At 38.7% G+C, this 24940-nt stretch overlaps 1 protein-coding gene across 4 annotated transcripts in view; it reads right to left on the bottom strand.

Moving 5' to 3' along the window:
• Positions 1 to 24940, bottom strand: part of FAR2 (fatty acyl-CoA reductase 2) — a 177461-nt gene that overhangs the window by 126527 nt on the left and 25994 nt on the right. The window lies entirely within an intron of this gene.

A 24940-nucleotide genomic window follows, 5' to 3' on the forward strand; every position in this document is an offset into this window, starting at 1 on the left:
TGCACCAAAATGCCCACCCATGTTTTACTTGGAGAAAATAAACTGTAACCATTAGATGATTTCCAGAAGGCATCAAATATAGACTTTGGACCAGATAAATCTGAGTTTGCATTTTGATTCTGAGTTTGTAGTACTTCCTTGGGGGAGACCCTAGGGCCTTTGCAGTTTTTATTTTTCATATAGAAACTGATGACCTCATTCATACACACAGCTTCAACCACCACCTACATGGTCTTAAATCATTATATTCTCTACAACCAGACTTCTCTGCCGAGCACTAGACTCATCTCTAATTGGGTTTTACACAGTTCACCTCCAATGGTTCAATGGCACCAAAAACACAACAGATTAAAGAGATGAATTGATTCTCAATCCTGATTAACAGCACCACCACCACTTCATAACTCAAGCCAGAATGTGAGAATTATCTCTATGTCACTTACTCCCCACAAAACATCAATCTATGAATCCTGGAGATTTTGCCTCAATTAACCTCTTTCATGTATGTCCCTGCTACATTCTCAGTGCAGCTGTTTGGGACCTTAGTGTGTGCTGTGCTCAGTTACTCAGTCATGTCTGACTCTTTTTGTGACCCCATGGACTGCTAGCTCACCAGGATCCTCTGTCCATGGGATTTCCCAGGCAAGAATACTGAAGTGGGATGCCATTTCCTTCTCTAGGGTATTCTCCTGACCCAGGGATCGAACCTGCATCTCCTGCATTGACAGGTGGATTCTTTAATACTGAGCCACCAGGGAAGCCCAATTTGAATTTAACTAACAACTAAAGATGTTGAGAATTATTCATGTGCTAACAGTGGAAACAGTGTCAGACTTTATTTTTCTGGGCTCCAAAATCACTACAGATGGTGACTGCAGCCATGAAATTAAAAGACGCTTACTCCTTGGAAGGAAAGTTATGACCAACCTGGATAGCATATTCAAAAGCAGAGACATTACTTTGCCAACAAAGGTTCGTCTAGTCAAGGCTATGGTTTTTCCTGTGGTCATGTATGGATGTGAGAGTTGGACTGTGAAGAAGGCTGAGCGCCGAAGAATTGATGCTTTTGAAGTGTGGTGTTGGAGAAGACTCTTGAGAGTCCCTTGGACTGCAAGGAGATCCAACCAGTCCATTCTGAAGGAGATCAGCCCTGGGATTTCTTTGGAAGGAATGACACTAAAGCTGAAACTCTAGTACTTTGGCCACCTCATGCGAAGAGTTGACTCATTGGAAAAGACTCTGATGCTGGGAGGGATTGGGGGCAGGAGGAGAAGGGGACGACAGAGGATGAGATGGCTGGATGGCATCACTGACTCAATGGACGTGAGTCTCAGTGAACTCCGGGAGTTGGTGATGGACAGGGAGGCCTGGCGTGCTGCGATTCATGGGGTCGCAAAGAGTCGGACACGACTGAGCAACTGATCTGATCTGATTGGCTATTAACATCAAGCTTTCATATTAGATGTGTGTGTGTATGTTCAGTTGTGTCTGACTCTTTGTGGTTCTATGGACTGTACACTGCCAGGCTCCTCTTTCTATGGGATTCTCCAGGCAAGAATACTGGAGTGGTTTGCCCTCCTCCAGCAGATCTTCTAGACCCAGGGATTGAACCCATGTCTCCTGCAGGTGGATTCTTTATCACTGAGCCATCTGTAAAGCCCCTTGGGACCTCAATGGTCCCCTCCAATTCCCTGTCACCTTTTCTGTTAATCTGGTACATTATGTCTCTACCTAGCTTCCAGTGGGATCTTTGCATATATTACCAGGTCACTCTCATTGAAGCTTCTTCAGTTTTTATATCCTGTTAATCTGACCCACAATTAAATTTGAATTCTCAATTGTGGTATATAACAAGGCACTATAAGTGAGCTGATCCTGGCATGCTATTCTATTTTCAACTTCTACCATTTGTCCTAACATATCAGACACTTCAGTCATACACATTATTTTTGGCTTCCTTAACAGGCCCAGCTCAACCCCTCAGATTGGGTCAATGGTGTTTCCTGGAACTTCAGTGTATTTACCAGGGGACTTTTCAATAGTTTCCAAATCTGTCTTTCCCTTAGAATTTAATTTAAGTACCTTGAGAAAGGGGATATGATTTTATCTTTGTATCTCTAGTATTTGCTACTCAGAATAATTGTTTGACAAGTAGATGGGTGAATACATAGGTCAAAGAGAAAGGAAAGGGAGGATGTTATGAACTTCAAATTATTCTGAAAGATCAGGAAAGGTGAGGAGCATAAGGAGGTAGGAAAGAAAATAGTGGCTGTAATACAGTCCATATCTTTAGATTTCAAAATCACTCAGCTTTTATAACCAAGTAGGTGGAAGTGTAGCATTGATTGCATCTTTATTTCACAAAGACACTTAACATTTTTATGCTTCAGTTTTTTTTTTTTAATCTTCAAAAGAGGACAAATTACTACAAAGCACTAATACTCTAAAACCTGTATCAAAGCTATGGATAGATATTGATGATAATACTTAAAGGAAAGGTGCTATGATATTCAAATGTAAAAGAATAATGGGAGAGAATTCAAATTGTCTTTACACAATGCTATTTCAAAACAGTAAGCATAAATCACTGCAGATGGTGACTGCAGCCATGAAATTAAAAGACACTTGCTCCTTGGAAGAAAAGCTATGACCAACCTGCTGCTGCTAAGTCACTTCAGTCGTGTCCGACTGTGTGTGACCCCATAGACCACAGCCCATCAGGCTCCCCCGTCCCTGGGATTCTCCAGGCAAGAACACTAGAGTAGGTTGCCATTTTCTTCTCCAATGAATGAAAGTGAAAAGTGAAAGTGAAGTTGCTCAGTCATGTCTGACTCTTTGTGACCCCATGGACTGCAGCTCACCAGGCTCCTCCGTCCATGGGATTTTCCAGGCAAGAGTACTGGAGTGGGATGCCATCGCCTTCTCCATGACCAACCTAGACAGCATATTAAAAAGCAGAGATATTACTTTGCCAACAAAAGTTCGTCTAGTCAAAGCTATGGTTTTTCCAGTAGTTATGTATGGATGTAAGGGTTGGACTATAAAGAAAGCTGAGCACCAAAGAATTGATGCTTTTGAACTGTGGTGTTGGAGAAGACTCTTGAGAGTCCTTTGGATTGCAAAGAGATCCAACCAGTCAATCCTAAAGGAAATCAGTCCTGAATATTCATTGGAAGGACTGATGCTGAAGCTGAAGCACCTGATGTGAACAACTGACTCATTGGAAAAGACCCTGATGCTGGGAAAGATTGAAGGCAGGAGGAGAAAGGGATGACAGAGGATAAGATGGTTGGATGGCATCACTAACTCGATGGACATGAGTTTGAGCAAGCTCCAGGAGTTGGTGATGGACAGAGAAGCCTGGTGTACTGCAGTCCATGGGGTTGCAAAGAGTTGAACATGATTGAGTGACTGAACTGAACTGAACTGAAACATAAATAGCAAACTCTCTAAACATTATTTTTTCTTATATTTCTTTTAAAGTTTGTTATTTTGAAAGTACACACATGTTCACAGCTATAAAGAGGCAGCAATGAAACATCTATTTGAAGTACATTTAATGTCACCATTGTGGTTGTTGTTCAGTCGCCCAGTCGTGTCTGACTGTTTGCAACCCCCTGGACTGCAGCACACCAGGCCTCCCTGTCCCTCACCATCTAAGTTCATACCCACTGCATTGGTGACATCATCCAGCCATCTCATCCTCTGACACCTTCTTCTCCTTCTGCCCTCAATCTTTCCCAGCATCAGGGACTTTTCTAATGAGTCGGCTGTTTGCATCAGGTGACCAAAATACTGGAGCTTCAGCTTCAGCATCAGTCCTCCCAATGAGTAGTCAGGATTGATTTCCCTTAAGATTGACTGGTTTGAACTCCCTGCTGTCCAACGGACTCTTGGGAGTCTCCTCCAGCACCACAGTTCAAAGGCATCAATTCTTTGGTGCTCTGCCTTCTTTACGATTCAGCTCTCACAACCACGTGACCACTGGGAAGACCATAGCCTTGACTATAGGGATTGGCAGGGTAATGTTGGCTGAGTAATGTCTCTGTTTTTCAACACAATTATGCTGTATCAATTACTTCATATATGTATAAACAAGGGAGATGAATTTGGGGCTTGTAAAAATTAGCTTGCATTAAGTCTGAGATTTTATTTTGTTTCAAATTCAACAACTCTGTTTGCCATCATCAACAGAGCCTTATGATGGAATATATCATTGTTTAAATGAATACCCATAGACTTTTAGAAGAAGTTGACTGTCCACACCATTAGTTTGAGTTATAATTATATAACTCAAATAATTATAGAAACCATAAGGCTAGGAACTACATGTCATAATTTCAAACACAGATATTTTAAAATGCACTTAGGGGAGGGGAGAGGAGAGGGTGGGATGTATGGCAAGAGTAACATGGAAACTTATATTACCATATGTAAAATAGATAGCCAATGGGAATTTGCTGTGTGGCTCAGGAAACTCAAACAGGGGCTCTATATCAATCTAGAGGGGTGGGATGGGGCAGGAGATGGGAGGGAGGTTAAAAAGGGAGGGGATATATGTATACCTATGGCAGATTCATGTTGAGGGTTGACAGAAAACAACAAAATTCTGTAAAGCAATTATCTTTCAATAAAAAAATTAAAAGAAAAAATGAATAAAATGCAGTTAATTAAAAGAAAACTTTTAGTTTTAGAAGTTTACTGAGTCTATGTTTTGTTTAATTTGTATATTCCTCTACATCAGACATTCAAGGGAAGCTCAATAAATGCTTAGGCAAATTATTAAACCTTCTAAGTCTCAGTTTTACTCTTTTTTTACTCATTACTTACTCTTTTATCAAAGAGATGGGATTAATACTCACATCAAAAGTTGTTGGAGGATTACATGAGATTATGCTTTGTACTGTGTCCGGTACATAGTAACCATTCAATCAAAGGTTGCTATTATTATGTGTGTATCTGATCCTAGTTAAAGGGCTATTTTATCTTCAACACAGTCATAAAAATCTAAGACTGTGCATCTCATATTTCAGTTCCATAAATGGGCTAATAGTTGAGTAACAAAACACAAAGCCAGGTTCAGAGACAAACTGGAAACTCTAAACAAACTTAGCCAACCAATAAGGAAACACTGCAGACTAAGTAGCTTATGAAACAAATTCTCGCGCTTTGGAATATTTTTTTATCTACTATGCAGGATAAGGTTAGTATGGAATAGCAGTTTACATTATAGGTCTAAGGCAAATAAATGTTGCTTCACGTGAGTTTTTCTCTCCAAGTATTTTCATCAGCTTTCCCACCTATGACTCCAAGTAGATCAAGAATCACCGATCTAAGCTATTGCAAGCATAAAAGGTAGTTTATTCTTCTTATAAGCAAATTCAAAAATAAACTTTTAAAAGGTTTTCTCCTCATTTTTTCAGGTGTATTCTGAATATTCTCTCTCTGTATATTCTTTTGATCTCTCCTCAGCAGATACACAGAACTGTTGTCCACAGTCATTCAGAACTGATCTCAACTTTGCTACTGTCCTATCCATCCATTAAACCATCATTTATAGCAATTTCCTCTGCTGTGACCAATATGCCACCTTATTCATATTATGTTCCTTTTAAATGATGATATGGAATAATGAGGTCAGTGTTCTGAATAGAAGATGAGACTTTATAAACAATAGAAGATTCACTATCATCCAGTTTAGAAAAATAATTGAAAGTGATTGTAGATAATGAACAGTAAAATTTTCTTAAAATGCTATGAGTTAAAATAGTTTATCTCCACAAAAGATGAAATTTATTGATCTGAAGAAATCATCAAAAAGGTAAGTTGAATCTCAGGCTAAAGAATCAAGAAGGACTGGGTTTGTCAGAAAGCTTACCAAATTTGCTAATATCAAAGAATGTTTTCAGGGAAAATATCATAAACAGAAGGAAAGAACAAGAATTCGTAGATTTTTTTTTCCTCCCAACAGTGATCAAAAGATAGAGACATAAAACCCTGACATTATGGAAGCCAGAAGGACTTGTGCTGTTGTGGGACAGGATTCTGCTTAGACGTCACTGCCTCATTTTGTATGATCCATTTCACAAGTATTCACTGCATGTTGTACTAATTCCATGTTCACTAAACAATCTTCGTTTGGACCCAACATAACAGTCTGCTTCATGTTTGAATACAGATGTCTTTTATGCCTTACCCCTCCCTCTTCCCCTTCCGTCTCTCAGCTGGGCATGCTGATAAGAAAGCCGAGGTGCTTTGTCACCAACAGTAAGTGTAAATCATGCGCTAAAACCCTCACTCCAGCCTCAGTCCCTAACCACCACAAAAACCTGAAGCTGGGCTCCCTCCTTTCACAGTTCCTTCAAGACATTTCCGATCAGCTTGAGAGACCTGTACTATTCTCTCCAGAAAGCTTCATTATGGGAATAATAAACCTTTCCATACATTGTTGGTGTGTGTGTATGTGTGTGTGATGATCAGTTTGGAAATTCAAATCAAATTTTGAGTGGGGATCCATCTCAACTCTGGACTGGCCATAGCATCCAGTCACCAAGATACTGGAAGGAGGTTTCCTTGCAATGAAGACATAAAAATTTTAGTACCTAGGAAAAAATCTTCATCCAATAGAAACATAATAAACAGGGATTCTAGTTCACAGATCAATTTCTTACAAGTTCATATACTGGAAATTCATTCCATTGAATCTAATCAATGTTAAAATGATATTACAATTCAGTTTTAGAAACTGAGAAGCTGAAAGTTAGTCTTTGGAATCTGGTAAACCCTCCAACAAATTACTATAATATAATTTCTTTTTATTTTATTTATTGTATGGAAACACAATTTTATTCCTCTAAGAAATAAAGCACATTTCATTTGAAGGAACAATTCTATTTTATGGGAGGAAAACTTAAATGCCTGGAGGAGGCAGTAGGTAACTTAAATGGAGCAGGCAAAAGAAAGTGGACCCGCTAAGCTTTGTGTTACAACCCAGAACAATCTGGCTCTATTACATTTCCTATTAAAACACTTTACTATGCTTTAAAAAGGTACTGTAGTCAGATGTTGACCCTGTACTGTAACTGCTCATGTGAAAAGTTGCATAATAGAAATATCAGCATTTTAATCCCTTTGTTGTCAAACAGAAATAAAAACAAAAAGCTTTTGGTATCTGCAATGTAGACACCAACTTACAGGAATGTATATAAATGGGGAAAAAATGCCACTGAAGGAACCAAGGCCTTTATTTCAACTCTCTCTTGCTTTGCATTTCCACTTTCATTTTTACTTTATTCTGACCAGTCCCTTATATTTCATTAATTGCTATAAAATCTGATAAAAATGGACTTCACTCCTGAAATATATCCAGATGGTAATTTCAGTATTTCCAAATGTTTTTGAAAATACCAAAGTCAAAATTTCATGGACTATTTTATGGAAACTTTGAGCGATTTGATAAAAATGTAAGAACAATTTGCTGAACTAGAAATCTGCAAAAACAGCTTTTAAAAAAAAAGAATTCTGGGATTCTAGAGTTATCCAGAGCTAGGTTCAAATAATTAGTAACTAACTGTGGGACTGGGGAAAGTTCATCAACCTCATCTGTCCTGTGGAGAATCTTGTGAGGATTACATGAGATTGGATACATAAAGCATCCACCATACAGCCTAGAACAGGAAGTGCTTCATAAATGTCAATTCCTTTCATTTCCAAGTTCATCTATGTGAATCCTTTTGAGTTTAGTACTCTGAAATCTTGTAGGGGCTTCATAAGCCTAACGGTTCATATTTACACAGAATATTCAAATCTGCATAAAGAATAGCTTAATTGATTTAACTTGTAGAAGCACATGATGAAACAGTAGTAGGAATTACAGTAGTGTGTTGATGCACCCATATTTGAATTTGATGTAATGAAGAAGGTGAAAGAATCAATGATGGTTATTTCTCACTTACGGCTACTCACTGAACTACTGCTTTTCTTCTCTTGCTTCTCTTCTCTTCTTCTTTGCTTCTCTTGACAAACCACAGAAAATCTACCTGCTTAGAGGCTGTGAAGACAAAGTTTTAATCAACCAACACAAATAACTAAGCAAGGAGCACTCTCTATAAGGGAATTCATTGCCTATCCTCAAAAAGCATCATTAACACACTGATTCTACAGAATTAAACTCTGATGCTAGCAGCGAATGAGACTGAAAGCAATCAAGCTTTCTGCTTTCAACATCCTAAAGGATCTTTTCAAGTTAATCTCCTTGAAAGCCTAAAACAAAGCCACTTACAAACACAGGGTAAATTCAAAAGCTTGTTAATACAATGTTAGGGGTAAATATGTAAATATATCAAAGGTCAAGTTTCAGTTCCCATAGCAATTGTAACTTAGCCACTTAACACATGTAGCAACCCAGAGTATCCACAACCAGAGGAAACACTTCTTCAATGGCTGTAGGCCTTTCTGTCTTTGAAAACTTTTGGCTATTATGTTGCATTTGTTCTGGAGTGTTTATTCACATTAAGATTTCAGAAGCATCACATTTAAGTTCTACTATTGAAAGCTCTTCAAAAAAGCTTGGCCTCATTTTTCAGTGGTGATGGTTTCAGCCACATTCATCCTGAAATTATTGTCCATTTCAGCCAGGGGCATTATAAATTCATCCCTATATTTTTATGGAGAAATATTTATGATAAACCATCCTTGGAAGGCTGTTTTTATGCTATAGCATAAGTCAGAAAGGCTTCACTGGTGGCTCAGCAGTAAAGAATCCACTTGCAATGGAGGAGATGTGGGTTCGATTCCAGGGTCAGGAAGCTCCCTGGAGAAGGAAATGGCATCCACTCTAGTATTCTTTCCTGGAAAATCCTATAGACAAAAGAGACTGGTGGGCTACAGTCTACGAGACTGCAAAAGAGTCAGACACGACTTAGTGACTAAGCAAAAACAACAATACATCAGAAAACTTAAGAGTGTTCACCACGCAGCAAGGAGCTTCCTAGGTAGCACAGTGTAAAGAACCCTCTGGCCAATGCAGGACATGCCAGAGACGCAGGTTTGATCCACTGGTCAGCAAGAGCCCCTGGATTAGGAAATGTCAACCCACTCCAGTATTCTTGCCAGGAAAATTTCCATGGACAGATGAACCTGGCTGGCTACAGTCCATGGGGGTCACAAAGATTCGGACATGACTGAGATACTGAGCGAGCGCACAAATACGCGCGTGCGCACACACACACACACACACACACACACACACACACACACACACACACCATATAGTAAGAGAACTCAAAGTGGGAAATAACTAAAACTTAAGGGCTAAAACCAGTAAGCCTCAACCAAAGCTGAGGGATGCATTTTTATGGAAACTAGCAAAATAAAACTACAATGTAAACATCGGATAAATTTTAAAAGCAGGGGTGTATAAATGATTTTTTATTGTACACACAGCAGGAAAATAAAGACATCAAATACAGTTTCATAGTCAGATGAGAATTAGTGATGCCTGAAATTGTCTTCATTGTATTCAAAGCTCAGTGTAACAACTCAACATCATGCCAGAATCAGGATGGGAGATTGAATGGCTAGTTTATACAGTCAGAGAAAAGTGAGTGATTCTAGAATATCTAGAACAAGGGCCAACAAGATCCCCTGGAGGAGGACATGGAAACTCACTCCAGTATCCTTGCCTGGAGAATCCCATGGACAGAAGAGCCTGGAGTGCTACAGTCCATAGTGTCACAGAGTCAGCCATGACTGAAGTGACCTGGCATGCATGCAGGCCAAATACACCTTGATGTCTATTTTTGTAAAGTTTTATTGAAGTACAGTCAAGCCTGTACTTTTACATATCATCTATGGCTGACTTCACACTACAGTGACAGGCACATGGAGTGGTTATGACAGATACCATTGAGTTGGCAAAGACTAAAATACTTTGGGCTTCCCTCGTGGCTCAGATGGTTAAGAATCTGCCTGCAATGCAGCAGACCAGGGTTTGATCCCTGAAGAAGGGAATGCATGTGTGCGTGCTAACTGCTTCAGTCCTGTCCATCTCTTTGCAACCCTGTGTACTATAGCTGGCCAGACTCCCCTGTCCATGGGGTTCTATAGGCAAGAATACTGAAGTGGGTTGCCATGCCCTCCTCCAGGGGATCTTCCCAATCCAGGGATCAAACCTGCATCTCTATGTCTCCTGCATTGGCAGCTGAGTTCTGTACCACTAGCATCACCTGGGAAACCAAGAGAAGGGAATACTTATACTTAAAATGCTTATAACACAGACATCTATAGAAAATTCAGCCAAAAAACTTAAATAAAAGCAGATGTAAAGATCCGTTGTCTGGATAAACAACAAGGTCCTACTGGATAGCACAGGGAACTATATTCAATATCTTCTGATAGACCATAATGGAAAAGAATATGAAAAAGAATGCGTGTATATGTATAACTAAATCATGTTGCTGTACAGCAAAAATTAATATGAAATTGTAAATCAACAATAATTAAATAAAATAATGGAAAAAATTCCATTGCCTGAAATATACAACTCTCTGTATTTTGGCTGAGGAGAAGTTGACACATACACACACACACACACACACACACACAAACACAAAATGTATAGACTAGAAATGACCATTTATTTTGTCCACTTTCTGATAATAAAGTTACCAAATTCCAACTAAAATGTGGGTATATCATTCCTTAAGAATTCTGAGAAAAGTTGATAAGAGTGCCTCTTTTTCATAATCTAACCATTGATATAAAATCTATGGCTTGCTGGATTTAAATGTTTAATGTTCAAATGTCTTATACTTGAAATCCAAATAGTAAAAACTATATTTATATTTTTTACTTCAGGGATATCTTTATTGAAAGTCAAGTAGAAATAGAATTTTTATGAAAAATAAGTATATAATACCCCAGGCAAAAATTTTTATCATTTAATAGCTAAGTTTTAGAGAAGTGAGAGGAAGAATGGACAAAATAGTTATATTCAATATAGCATGAAAAAATGCTAGAAGGAACTTCAGTTCAGTTCAGTTCAATTGCTCAGTCTTGTCCAACTCTTTGCGACTCCATGAATCGCAGCACACCAGGCCTCCGTGTCCATCACCAACTCCCGGAGTTCACTCAGACTCACGTCCATCGAGTCAGTGATGCCATCCAGCCATCTCATCCTCTGTTGTTCCCTTTTCCTCCTGCCCCCAATCCCTCCCAGCTTCAGAGTCTTTTCCAATGAGTCAACTCTGCGCATGAGGTGGCCAAAGTACTGTGACATGCAAAACTGATCTTGTAAAAAAAATGGGCAAGAAATAAATAGTTTTATTAGCTGGAGGAAATGTGTGAATATTTGTGGAAGTTTCAGTAAGAGGAATTTAGACAAACTACTATTTAAAAAGAAAAACAGAGCCCTAAGAACAATCAAGCTATAAAACATTCTGGCAGGAAGGCTGGAAATTCATGTTCAGGTAATATTCTGAATAATGGAAGCAATTATGGCAAATGGCAAAATGATTGCATATTTTTCAGAAAAAAAATTAAGCCTGGAATTATAAAACAGTTGATTTACCTTCAAATATTAAGAAAAAAAATTACTCAAGTGACTCATACAGAAATCAATTTCCAACTTCTTAGATGATCAGGAGGTACAAAATAACAACCAACATGGCTTTAGCTTTCTGAAAAACACATTTAGTCAGACAAATCTTATTTCTTTCTATGATACAGTGACAAGAATGGTAGATGGAGTCAATTGAGGTCTTTCACTCGGTTGCTTATGACATGTATATTGTAAGAAAGGCAAAAATGGTTTAGAAAAACACAGACTCTCCAGGAGCTGCAATATGGAAGCCACTAGCTCCTGGTGACTATTATGCATTTGAAATGTGGTTAGTCTGAATTGAGACAAGTTGTTAAGTGTAAATATATAACAGATTTTGAAGATTTAGTATAAAAACCATATCTCATTAATAATTACATTTTAAGTACATATTGAAATGATAATGTCTTATATCTTATATATTCTAGGTTGAATAAAATACATTACAAAATTAATTTCACCAGTTTTAAAATATTTAAATGGACTATTAGCAAAATTAAAAGTACACATAGTTTGCATCTGTGGTTCAAATGTTGTTCTACCATATAGCCCTGTCTGAAATATGAACACTAAACCCAGTATGGAGAATCTTTTGTCCTGTGTGAGCATCAATTTATCCTATGTAACAGACGGTGAGTAGACTGGGAGAAGGGTGGGTAGGATGGGGTAGAGGAGTTCCTTTTTGGGCTACTGGGCTACCCTCTACTGCAGGGTAGTCTAGCACTTCTAGGCTCCACCCACTCATGCTTCCCCAACTCTAGTCATAACAGCCCAAGGCATCCTTCTCGTGGTTTCAAATGCCCTTAGTTCAGTTCGGTCACTCAGTCATGTCCAACTCTGTGACCCCATGGACTGCAGCACACCAGTCTTCCCTGTCCATCACCAACTCCTGGAGCTTGCGCAAACTCATGTCCATCGAGTCAGTGATGCCATCTAACCATCTCATCCTCTGTCATCCCCTTCTCCTTCTGCCTTCAATCTTTCCCAGAATCAGGGTCTTTACAAATGAGTCAGTTCTTCCCATCAGGTAGCCAGAAAATATTGGACTTTCAGCTTCAACATCAGTCCTTCCAATTAATATTCAGGACTAATTTCCTTTAGGATTGACTGATTAGATCTCCTCCAAGGGACTCAACAGTCTTCTCCAACACCACAGTTCAAAAGCATCAATTCTTCTGTACTCAGCTTTCTTTACGATCCAACTCTCACATCTATACACGACTACTGGAAAAACCATAGCTTTGACTAGATGGACCTTTACATCTGCTTTTATGTCTCTGCTTTTCAATATGCTGTCTAGGTTGGTTATAGATTTTATTCCAAGGAGCAAGCATCTTGTAATTTCATGGCTGCAGTCACCATCTGCAGTGATTTTGGAGCCCAAGAAAATAAAGTCTGTCACTGTTTCCATTGTTTCCCCATCTATTTGCCATGAAGTGATGGAACCAGATGCCATGATCTTAGTTATTTTGAATGTTAAGTTTTAAGCCAGCTTTTTCAGTCTTCTCCTTCACTTTTATCAAGACACTCTAGTTCCTCTTCACCTTCTGCCATAAAGGTGGTGTCATCTGCATAGCTGAGGTTATTGATATTTCTCCTAGCAATCTTGATTCCAACTTGTGCTTCATCCAGCCCTGCATTTCACGTAATATTCTTTGCATACAAGTTAAATAAGCAAGATGACAATGTACAGCCTTGATGTACTCCTTTCCCAATTTGGAATCAGTCCATTGTTCCATGTCCAGTTCTAACTGTTCCTTCTTGACCTGCATACAGATTTCTCAGGTGGCAGGTCAGGTGGTCTGATATTCCTATCTCTTGAAGAATTTTCCACATCTTGTTGTGATCCAAACAGCCAAAGGCTTTGGCATAGTCAATAAAGTAGAAGTAGATGTTTTTTTGGAACTCTTGCTTTTTCAATGATCCAGCGGATTTTGGCAATTTGATCTCTGGTTCCTCTGCCTTTTCTAAATCCAGCTTGAACATCTGGAAGTTGTCAGTTCACATACTGTTGAAGCCTCACTTGGAGAATTTTGAGCATTAACTTTGCTAGCATGTGATTGAATGCAATTATGCAGTAGTTTGAACATTCTTTTGCATTGCCTTTCTTTGGGATTGGAATGAAAACTGACCTTTCCCAGTCCTGTGGCCACTGCTGAGTTTCCAAATTTGCTGGCATAATGAGTGAGGCACTTTCACAGCATCATCTTTTAGGATTTGAAATAGCTCAACTGGAATTCTATCACCTCCACTAGCTTTGTTTGTTGTGATGCTTGCTAAGGCCCATTTGACTTCACATTCCAGGATGTTTGGTTCTAAGTGAGTGATCACACTATCATGTTTATTTGGGTCATGAAGATCTTTTTTTTGTATAGTTTTTCTGTGTATTGTTGCCACCTCTTCTTAATATCTTCTGCTTCTGTTAGGTCCATACCGTTTCTGTCCTTTATTGTGCTCATCTTTGCATGGTGTGTTCCCTTGGTATCTCTAACTTTCTTGACAAGATCTCAAGTCTTTCCCATTCTACTGTTTTCCTCTATTTCTTTGCATTGATCACTGGGAAAGGCTTTCTTTTCTCTCCATGCTATTCTTTGTAACTCTGCATTCAAATGCGTATATCTTTCCTTTTCTCCTTTGCCTTTTGCTTCTCTTCTTTTCTCAGCTATTTGTAAGACCTCCTCTGACAACCATTTTGCCTTTTTGCATTTCTTTTTCTTTGGGATGGTCTTGCCCTTAGGATGATTAAAAGCCAGTGGGCTAGGAAATTGTTCACAGGGTCTTTTTCAGTACTAAATTTTTATGTCTGCAGTGTGATTTTTATAAAACTCCTTTTTTGTTTGTTTGTTTTAGTTTTATGAAAATTTCTTTTTGTTAACATATGAATGCAGTGTTTAGTGACAGCCCACTTGAGGGATGAACACACAACTATTTTTAGTGTTTACCCTGTATAATTTTCTAAGTTTGTATGAGGTTTATTCATCTAATATTCTAGCACTTAAATCCTGCTATTTTTTATTTCATTTGTATACATGTCTTGTGCTCCAAATAGGACCAGAAGCTGTGATGGCAGGACGTTTCTTATATAACCTTTCTCTCCCATAGCAAATGAATAATAGATATCAGTGAAGCAAATGGATCAGAGGTCAGGATAAATTTCTGGATTGAGTTTGAATCTGGTGTTACTTAACATTTTCAGCAATGACTATGATGGTCATTCATTTGATCTTAACCATACACTGCCATATGCAGTATAAAAATTCATAGATCTAAATTTGACTGTCCAAATTAAACAAATTCTTTGAGAACAGAAGATATATGCTATTAATACTATGGCAATATTTTAAAATAACTTTATGGTATCATATTCATTTTCTAATTTAGAAATTGAAAGAATCCTTAAAAGTAGACATTATCATCTCCATTTTACTGAAGAGTAAATTGAGGTTTAAGGAGATTGAAAACCTGATGGTGGAATGGCCAGGATTTGAAGACACAACTTGACTTCAGGTAATCTGATTGTGGGCTGATGGTTTTTGTGTCACTCTACAAAACTGTAACATACTTTGCTTTGTATCTGACCTAGTCTGGCTTTCCACAGAAGTTAATCCTGAGAAAAAGATTTGAGTAGAAGTTTGGGCATGTGCAGGGAACACTTGAGGAAAAGGGATGTGAAAAGCACCCAGTAAGGAATGAAATTAAGTCACTATATTCCCAGACAGTTAGGTGGTAAAGAATCCACCTGCCAGTTCAGGAAATTCAGAAATCGTGGGTTCATTCTTTGGGTCAGGAAGATCCCCTGAAGGAGGGTATGGCAACCCACTCCAGTATTCTTGCCTGCAGAATCCCATGGACAGACGAACCTGGAAAGCTACAGTCCATGGAGTCTCATAGCGTCAGACATGACTGAGCATGCACACACTTATGAAAAGAGGCCTCCGTTTCTCAGCAAACCCTGGAAGTGGAGATATTTGGAGCATTAGGAGATAGGGCCTTAACAGAGGTGATTAAGCTAAAATAAACACGTTTGGGTGGGCTCTAATTCAATCAGTCATGTCCTTGTGAGAAGAAGGAATCTGGACACACAGAGACATCAGGGACGTGCACACAAAAGAAAGATCATTTGAAGACACAACAAGAATGCAACCAAGCCAAGGAGAGGGGGCCTCAGAAGAAACCAGACCTGCCAACACATTGACCTTGGACTTTTACCCTCCAGACTATGAGAAAATAAAGGTCTATCATTTAAGCCACCCAGTTTGTGATAATTTGTTATTGCAGCAATAGCAAATGAATACATCATGCTTGAGAAGCTTTCTCCTAAGGAGTTAATAAGCTGGAGTACTTGTACTAGAGGTTCACACTCTGTACTCATGGTTCTCATATGGTTTTCTTGTCAACTCAAGATCCCTAGCTAGGGGCTCTGACCTGTGAATCACCTGGACTGTCCTCATCATCTTTCTGTTTTTGCCCCTTATCCACCTGTTATGCTATGTTCCAGTATTGCTCACAGCCACACATAGAAAATACATCCCATTTCCATCTGAATAAGACATTGGAAGATTGGCCTTTCCAGGTTGGACTCAGGTGGATAAATATTTTGGAAATAGCTTTAGAATTCAAAAAGAGTTGGAAGCACTGAAAGGAAGTATACAAAGTGAACTTTAATAGCAAACACTCGTAAAACACATAAAACATTTCAGAGAGACAAGAGCCATCAGTAATAGCTAAAGATTTTGAATTAAGACTGAATTCTAATGCAGAATATAGCATAATGACACATTATCAGTGTCATTGTTTTAAATAAAAAAAATATGGCTGACAGAACAAATGAGATACAGATGTGAACACACATTTTAATTCATTTCACCAGTGGCATTTGATATTATTATGTGTCCAGAGAATATGTTAGAAGAAGAAATTAATTTTCCATCATACATCTGGGTAAAAATTTTATCTTGTTTAGAAGCCTATGAAATGATACATGAAATGGAAATATTGAAAAGAGACAAGAGGTGAAAATAGAGATAGTTTAGCATTTGTTTTCAAATCTTTGAGGAAAAGCTTGTGAAACTTGGAAAATGAAGATCAGTAACAATATTGAAGTTTCTGAGGTGGTATCTACTGGACCCAGTTCAGCTATTATCTATTCCTATTGAAAGAGAATAATATTCCTATTAAAAAAGAAGAAATGGGTATTAAAAGCAGAAAGAGAGATTTAACTGAGCCATACAAACTTTGAAAGTCAGAGCAAAATAATAGAAAATGCCACCAAAAGTTAAAAAAAAATTTCCTCTCCAGTGACTTTTAAGAACAAGGATGATAGCTCAACTTTTATAATGGATCTCAGGAACCAGGCTGCACAGTTTGTCATGATGAGAACAAATATTTTGGAAGAAGTACAGTTCTTAGACACTTGAGTGGTATTTAAGAATTCAGTGACAACTTAACTTGCCTACAACTTCTTTATTTAAAGCCTGATCTAATCTTTCTCAGAACTGCAGGTTCAAATTGATTTCTGTGGCCTGGATAGATACTTATCCCAGTGGAGTTATATAAGGTTCTTCTATAAAGGAGAGAGGTGAGCTTCTTGGAGATTTTTATATCTTTGTGTTGATTTTTTTTTTTATTGAGATGAGGTTCACTTAACATAAAATAAACCATTTTTAATGTGAACAGTTCAGTGGCATTTAATACACTCAGAATGGTACACAACCATCACCTTGATAAAGTTCCAAATTTGTGTTGATATTTGCAGTTAACAGTCACTTAATGCATGAATGATACATGTTTGTGCTTGATAAATAAAAAGTTAGATTGCTAGTGGTTAATGAAAAATGCTAATTGAGTGTTCTGCTAATTAGCTTCTGGAGAAATATAAAAATGTACTATACTCCAAAAGGCACATTTCAACTAAATTTTGATTACTGTTAGCTATGGAAAAATCAATCTTTAATGGGTAATTTTGTGAATGAATTTCAGAAAAACTAATAAAAAAGACTCTATATCCCTCTGTATGCATGCTCAGTCACTTCAGTCATGTCTGACTCTTTGCAATTCCCTGGAATGTAGCCCGCCAAGCCCCTCAGGCCATGGGATTCTCCAGGCAAGAATACTGGAGTGGGTTGCCATTTCCTTCTCCAGGGGGTCTTCCCAACTCAGGGATGGAACTTGCATCTTTTATGTCTCCTATATCCCCCTCTAAGTTTGCCAACTCTTACTTGATATAGTTGAAAAATGTTAAGCACTGGCAAGATAAACACTGCTCATTGAGGCAAGTAAAAATATGCAATTACATATTTTATAGATAAGTACATAAGAATTAATAAACATTTAAGGGTAATAAATAGGCTTTGATGATGTAAAAACATATATGCTTAGAAAAGAGCAAAAGGAGCTGTCTTCCCACTCTGACACCAATAAGGCAGAGAGAAGATATATCACAAGTGGATGTTTTACCTGCACACAGAAGGATTAAGATATGAGAGAGCCAAATGCTCTCTCAAGAAATCCAGAGATTTCCAGCCTTTTGTATTTTGTGAGTGGTTTTTACAGATAGATAATGATAGATAGATACACTGAATAGAATATGTAAGCTTAGGAAAAGACATTCAGTTTGAAGAGAGGAAAGATTCTCCAGGCCACGTATCTCTCCTAGAAGTCCTCCACGGAGTCTAAAACACTTAAAAGACAATGAAATTTGGGGTTAAACTGTATATATATGCTCTAGAAGTGGTCACATATCAGTTGGTTATGGCATCTCTCCAATTTAAGAAACTAATTCAGTAGGACCAGGAGTGACTAGACAAAGCAAGATGGAGGAATTTCCTCAAGACCAAGGATGTGACGTCGAAGACTTCATTGGAAGAGGGTAGTTTGGCAGACCTGACCCAGAGCAGCATGAGGGCACTGAAACCCATCTTGAAAAACTCAGGAGCACTCTGAATAGGTTTGACTGTCTTTATGAGCTAGTCTATAACTGGTGGTCCTGGGCTCTCACAGAGATGCCTTCTTAATACAATTGTTATTCATTGTATTCAAGTCACTTCAGCCATGTCCAGCTCTTGGCAACCCTATGGACTGTAGCCCGCCAGGCTCCTTTGTTCATAGGATTCTCAAGGCACAGTACTGGAATGAGTTGCCATGCCCTCTACCAGGGGATCTTCCCAATCTAGGGATCAAACCCATGTCTTCTGCAGCTCCTGCATTGCAGGCAGATTCTTTACCATTGAGCCACTGAGGAAGCCCTAATTATTCATTATTACTCTGCAAAACACTTAGGGTTCAATGAATAACATTTCCTGTATTTGGAAATGACAGCTCTTTTCTTTGATTGAGAAAAGTGATATTTCAGCTTCACATTCACATCCTTTTCACCAGCAGTGCATCTGCCTTTGGGTTAGCTGTACCTATTACATTTTCACCAGTAATGCTGACCTTTTGAAGGCAGTTTTTGTTGTTTGATTCTTCAGAAGCTTTTCTTGACTGATCTTGTAAAGTATTGAATTGTCCCCAAATTCCTCTTAAAGAAAATTTTCCATTGAAATATGAGATAAACAGCAACATCTTTAATATTAACATTCCTTAGCTCACCTACTTTGAAAGGCATGATATTTTTATCACCCACTTTTCTGTTCTTGGCAGTAGCCATAGCAAAGTTTTAAATTTTATGTGGGAAAGAACCCATTTCATTCCCATCAGCAATGCTCCCAGCTGCAAAACTCCATGTCTGACTGAGGCAATTGTAGTTGACAATGGACTACTTGCTTAGGATGACAGATCACCAACACAGAGGAGTCAGAGGGGCCAGGAGAGGTTTGGTTCTCCTTAGCCCTCAGTTTTCCCACTCAAAACAGGAAAATGTTTCTGAAATTGGATCATACAAGTTTGAATGGCCATGGGTTGCCTCTCAGGGATCTAGTGTATACAGGTGTCACTCTGGTGTCATGAAGAGTGAGCAAGGGATTCTTAGTCTGATATGCCTTGGTGTGAATCTCAGCTCAGAAAAGCACCAATCACTTCAGTTCTGTCTTCTGTTAAGTGGAGATCATGTCTGGCTTGAAGCTTCATTGTGAGGGCTGAAAAGAATGAACATAAAGATCCTGGCACAGGGTGAGTATGCAGCAGGTGGCTATAGAGGCATTAGCCTCTGAACTACCTAGCCCAGTGCTCCACACACAAGAGAAATATAAAAAAATCAATGTTGGTTTCCTTCCCATTTCCTTTTCTCATTATATATCTCAGCTACAACCTGAATTTTGGCATCAGGTTTCAGATGCAATACAGTTAAGATATTGTCATGGACTGAATTGTGTCTTCCCCCTTTGCCAAATTCCTATGTTAAAACTCTAACCCCCAGCACCTCAGATGTAACTGTATTTGGAGACATCTTTTACTAGGTGACTAAATTAAAATTGGGTTCTTTAGGGTGGGTCTTAATTTACTCTGATGTCCCTGTAAGAAAAGGAAATTTAAATACTGGGGGTGTTTGTGCACACCTGTGTGTGTGTGTGTGGGGGGGGGTGTGCAAGTGCACACATGCAGAACAAAGACAATGTGAGGACACAGTGAGGAGGCCACCTCTGCAAGCCAAGGAGAGAGGCCTCAGAGGAAACCAAACCTGCCAGCACCCTGATCATGGATTTCTGAACTCCAGAACTATGAGAAATTAAATTTCTGTCATTTAAACCACCTGTTTTATTATGGTATCCCTAGCAAAATAACCAGAGGTGAATATATTTCTGAATATGTGCATTTGGTGATATGTACAGCCCCTACCACTCTAATGACAGAAAGCAAAGAACTAAAGAACTTCTTGATGAGGGTGAAGGAGGAGAGTAAAAAAGTTGGCTTAAAATTCAATATTTGAAAAACTAACACCATGGCATCTGGTCCCACCACTTCATGGTAAATAGAAGGGGAAATGTGGAAGCAGTGACAAGACCCTCTTCTTGGGGTCTACAGTCACTGCAGATGATGCCTGTAGCCTTGAAATTAGAAGATGATGCAAGTTATGACAAACCTGAACAGTGTGTTAAAGCAAAGACATTACTTTGCCAACAAAGGTCTGTATAGTCGAAGCTATGGTCTTTCCAGTAGTTATGTACGGGTGTGAGAGCTGGACCATAAAGAAGGCAGAGCACCAAAGAATTGATGCTTTCGAACTGTGGTGCTGGAGAAGAATCTTGAAGGTCCCTTAGACGGCAAGGAGATCAAATGAGTCAATCTCAAAGGAAACCAACACTGAATATTCATTGGAAGCATGAATACTAATGCTGAAGCTGAAGTTCTAATACTTTGGCCACCTGATGCAAATAGCCAACTCATTGGAAAAAACCCTGATGATGAGAAAGATTGACAGCCCGAGGAGAAAAGGGCAACAGAGTGGATGGCATCACCGATGCAATGGACATCAACTTGGGCAAACTCAGGGAGATGATGAGGGAGCAAAGCCTGGCATGTTGCAGTCCCTGGGGTCATGAAGAGTCGGACATGACTGAACAACACAGTCCCTAATTTTTTTTTAAATAGAAAGAAAGAGAAGAGGAAAGGAAGAAAAGGAAGAAGGAAGAGAGGAGAGAAGGGAGAGGAGGAGGAGAATCCTGGTACATTTTAAGAACAAAAAAAAGAGTGACAGAATTGGAAATTAATGTTATTGAGAATTCTTTTTATAGTTATTTTTATTGTTATAATTATTAAGACAGACTTAGACCCTCACTATTTCTGAGGGTCATTAATTTTATACTGATCACCAGATAAAAAACATTACTTTAGCCTCCAAGTTGCAAGCCATGAGCAATGTGTCTCATTGATGTAATGGACAGCACTTGAAATTCTAGAGGCAACATGCAGATTAACCACTGTTCTTGGACTGCCACACAGCCCCTTTGCATCAGCAGTATAGAAAAACTCAATTTTCCTTACTTCTTCTTGCATGGTTCTTATTCATAAAGGCAAATGGTTTCCTGGACAGAAATATGGTTGTTGAATTTTTGTGACTTACATTAAAATCGCTATTTAACAATAAAGTTAATTGTTACACATAATCTGGGGGAAATTCTGCAACAGAGCTACAAAGTGAGCATAATTATACCTTCCAAAGTCCAGAGCAAGTGCCCAGTTGAGGTTTTGTCCAGCACTGAGATCTACGAGTCGGACACGACTGAGCAACTGAACTGAACTGAGATTTACAAGTGTGTGAATTTGATGCTATGTCAGCTATTGTGACACAGTAATGCCATTTCAATGCTTTATTCAACCCAATCTCCATTTTTATCATTTTCAAATACTTTGCTATTTATCCAACTGTAGGAGAAAACCCTAGAATGGCCCTTCCTATGTGAGTCACAGAAACAATTGATTCTATCCCAGTTTGTGTCTGAAAAGATGCCACCATGAAGTTAAGAGGATCCCTGGTTTAGGTCTCAGTGGCATCATTTTCCCATCCATGTTTCTCCACAGAAGGCTTTGTACAATAAGACACTCTTGTAAAAGCATAAACAGAAGCAGAAAAGGACCTCCCTTAGGAATGTCTAATCTAGACCACATCCCCAACTAGCTCTGTTATTTGCTCTGCGGATTCCTTGAAATTTATGCAACTCATCTCCACCTGTATTGTTACCGTGAACTCAATGCACCCCCCTCAAAAAAAAGAAGGGCTAAAATAAGACTGATGAAATTTGCCTCAAGTATCTGAAGGTCTGAGTGCCCAATGAAGGCAGTCAAACTTTATATCTAAATGCTCTGACTTCATTCACTGTTACACCAGACATAAACGTCCTCAGGCTTTGAGCTTGGGTTAGTTTCATTGACCGCACATTGGCTCTCAGTAAGGTTCACCATTGCTTCATTTTATGAAGTAAGCCCTGTGTGTAGGTTTGTCTTGCTTAAGTAAGTTGATGAATGATAGGAGCACAGCATGGTTAAACACAATTCACTAGTCATCGGTTAAAGAATAATTTAACATACAGTTTCTGCCCCTTCCACAACCAAAACTATTACTTTTTCTCTGAAAAAGTATTTGATTGAGTTATGTAAAACTTCCCTTTTGCCATTTTTTGTGCATTGACATAGGTAAAAGCCCAAGTGAACACAGAGTGATTAAGGCAGAATCAAAAGAGCCTAAACGATTACATATGACCATTTATAATTGAGGGCAAGGGCCAAACATCTGTATTTTATACACATAACATCTGTAGCATCATTTCCTCAGTTTTGTGATTATATATTTCAGATTTTCTGTTCAATTGTAACAATTGTTAATGTTGTGATAGTTTTAGCTATAGTTCTTATTTCATTTTCCTCTAGATGATCTTTGAATTGCTTTATCTATATTTCATTTTCACTAATTTTTTTTTTCTGAAATTACCTTTTCTTTTCTAGGTAAAAGAAAGTAATGTAAACTAAATAAGAATATTCAAAATGTTGTCTTCACCATTGGCAAATTAAATGTCTGTTTTTGCTGTTCTTACCAAACACAGCTAGAATTCTGATAACTGGTATATCAGAGTGTTTAGCCTCAGGCCAATGGCCCCAATGAGATGATGCACACAAGTTAGCAAACAGGCTTAGGGGGAAAAAAAATGCACACCTTGACTTATTAGCAATTGTCATTTACCACTTTTGCAATTATTGAAAAATAAACAGCCCTGGTGGTTCAGTGGTAAAGAATCCACCTGCAGTGCAGAAGGCAACTTGCAATGCAGGAGACGTGGTTTCAATCCCTGAGTGGGAAAGACTCTCTGGAGAAGGAAATGGCAACCAATTCCAGCACTCTTGCCTGGGAAATCCCACGGACAGAGGAGCCTGGTGAGGTATAGTCCATGGGGTCACAAGAGTCAGACACACTTAGAAGCTAAACCACCACCACAATCTATTAGGAATTAAATCTTCACTTTAATAAAGTTGGTAAACATTTTCCAACATTTAAACATTTCCAACATTTTCCAACATTTCCAAGGAATACTATGTTACTATTTTCCCAAAATTTTCATATGGGGAAAGAACAATCTGGGGAGCTTAAAATTAAATTTGATAATGAAGATCATAAAAATGGCCTACAGTTAGTGCTTTTGAAAACTTAAGCAACATGTACATAATTTTATAAAACTAAAGGAGTATAATATTTAAATTTACTATCCTTTAAATTTCACAAACTGAAGTCATCTAGTTTTTACTCATCATATTAATTTTGGTATTTTGTTTTAGTTTTCAATTTTTTACTCCACCATTTTTATAAGAGGAATTGTGTTGTTCAGTTGCTAAGTCGTGTCCAATTCTTTGCAATCCAGTGCACTGCAGCACAACACACTTCCCTGTCCTTCACTGTCTCCTGGACTTTGCTTAGATTCATGTCCCTTGAGTCAGTGATAATATCTGACCATCTCATCCTCTGCTGCCCTCTTTTCCTTTTGCCTTCAATCTTTCCCAGCATCAGGGTCCTTTTCAATGAGTCGGCTCTTTGTATCAGGTAGCCAAAGTATTGGAAGAATACTATATATAACATCAGATCAGATCAGATCAGTCGCTCAGTCGTGTCCGACTCTCTGCGACCCCATGAATCACAGCACGCCAGGCCTCCCTGTCCACCACAAACTCCCAGAGTTCACTCACACTCATGTGCATCGAGTCAGTGATGCCATCCAGTCATCTCATCCTCTGTCGTCCCCTTCTCCTCTTACCCCCAATCCCTCCCAGCATCAGAGTCTTTTCCAATGAGTTAACTCTTCGTATGAGGTGGCCAAAGTGCTGGAGTTTAAGCTTTAGCATCATTCCTTCCAAAGAAATCCCAGGGCTGATCTCCTTTAGAATGGACTGGTTGGATCTCCTTGCAGTCCAAGGGACTCTCAAGAGTCTTCTCCAACACCACACTTCAAAAGCATCAATTCTTTGGCCCTTAGCCTTCTTCACAGTCCAACTCTCACATCCATACATGACCACAGGAAAAACCATAGCCTTGACTAGACAAACCTTTGTTGGCAAAGTAATGTCTCTGCTTTTGAATATACTATCTAGGTTGGTTGTAACTTTCCTTCCAAGGAATAAGCATCTTTTAATTTCATGGCTGCAGTCACCATCTGCAGTGATTTTGGAGCCCAGAAAAATAAAGTCTGACACTGTTTCCACTGTTTCCTCATCTATTTCCCATGAAGTGATGGGACTGGATGCCATGATCTTCGTTTTCTGAATGTTGAGCTTTAAGCCAACTTTTTCACTCTCCACTTTCACCTTCATCAAGAGGCTTTTGAGTTCCTCTTCACTTTCTGCCATAAGGGTGATGTCATCTGCATATCTGAGGTTATTGATATTTCTCCCGGCAATCTTGATTCCAGCTTGTGCTTCTTC

The sequence above is a fragment of the Bos taurus genome, chromosome 5, assembly GCF_002263795.3.
Source record: "Bos taurus isolate L1 Dominette 01449 registration number 42190680 breed Hereford chromosome 5, ARS-UCD2.0, whole genome shotgun sequence".
NCBI lineage: Eukaryota > Metazoa > Chordata > Mammalia > Artiodactyla > Bovidae > Bos > Bos taurus.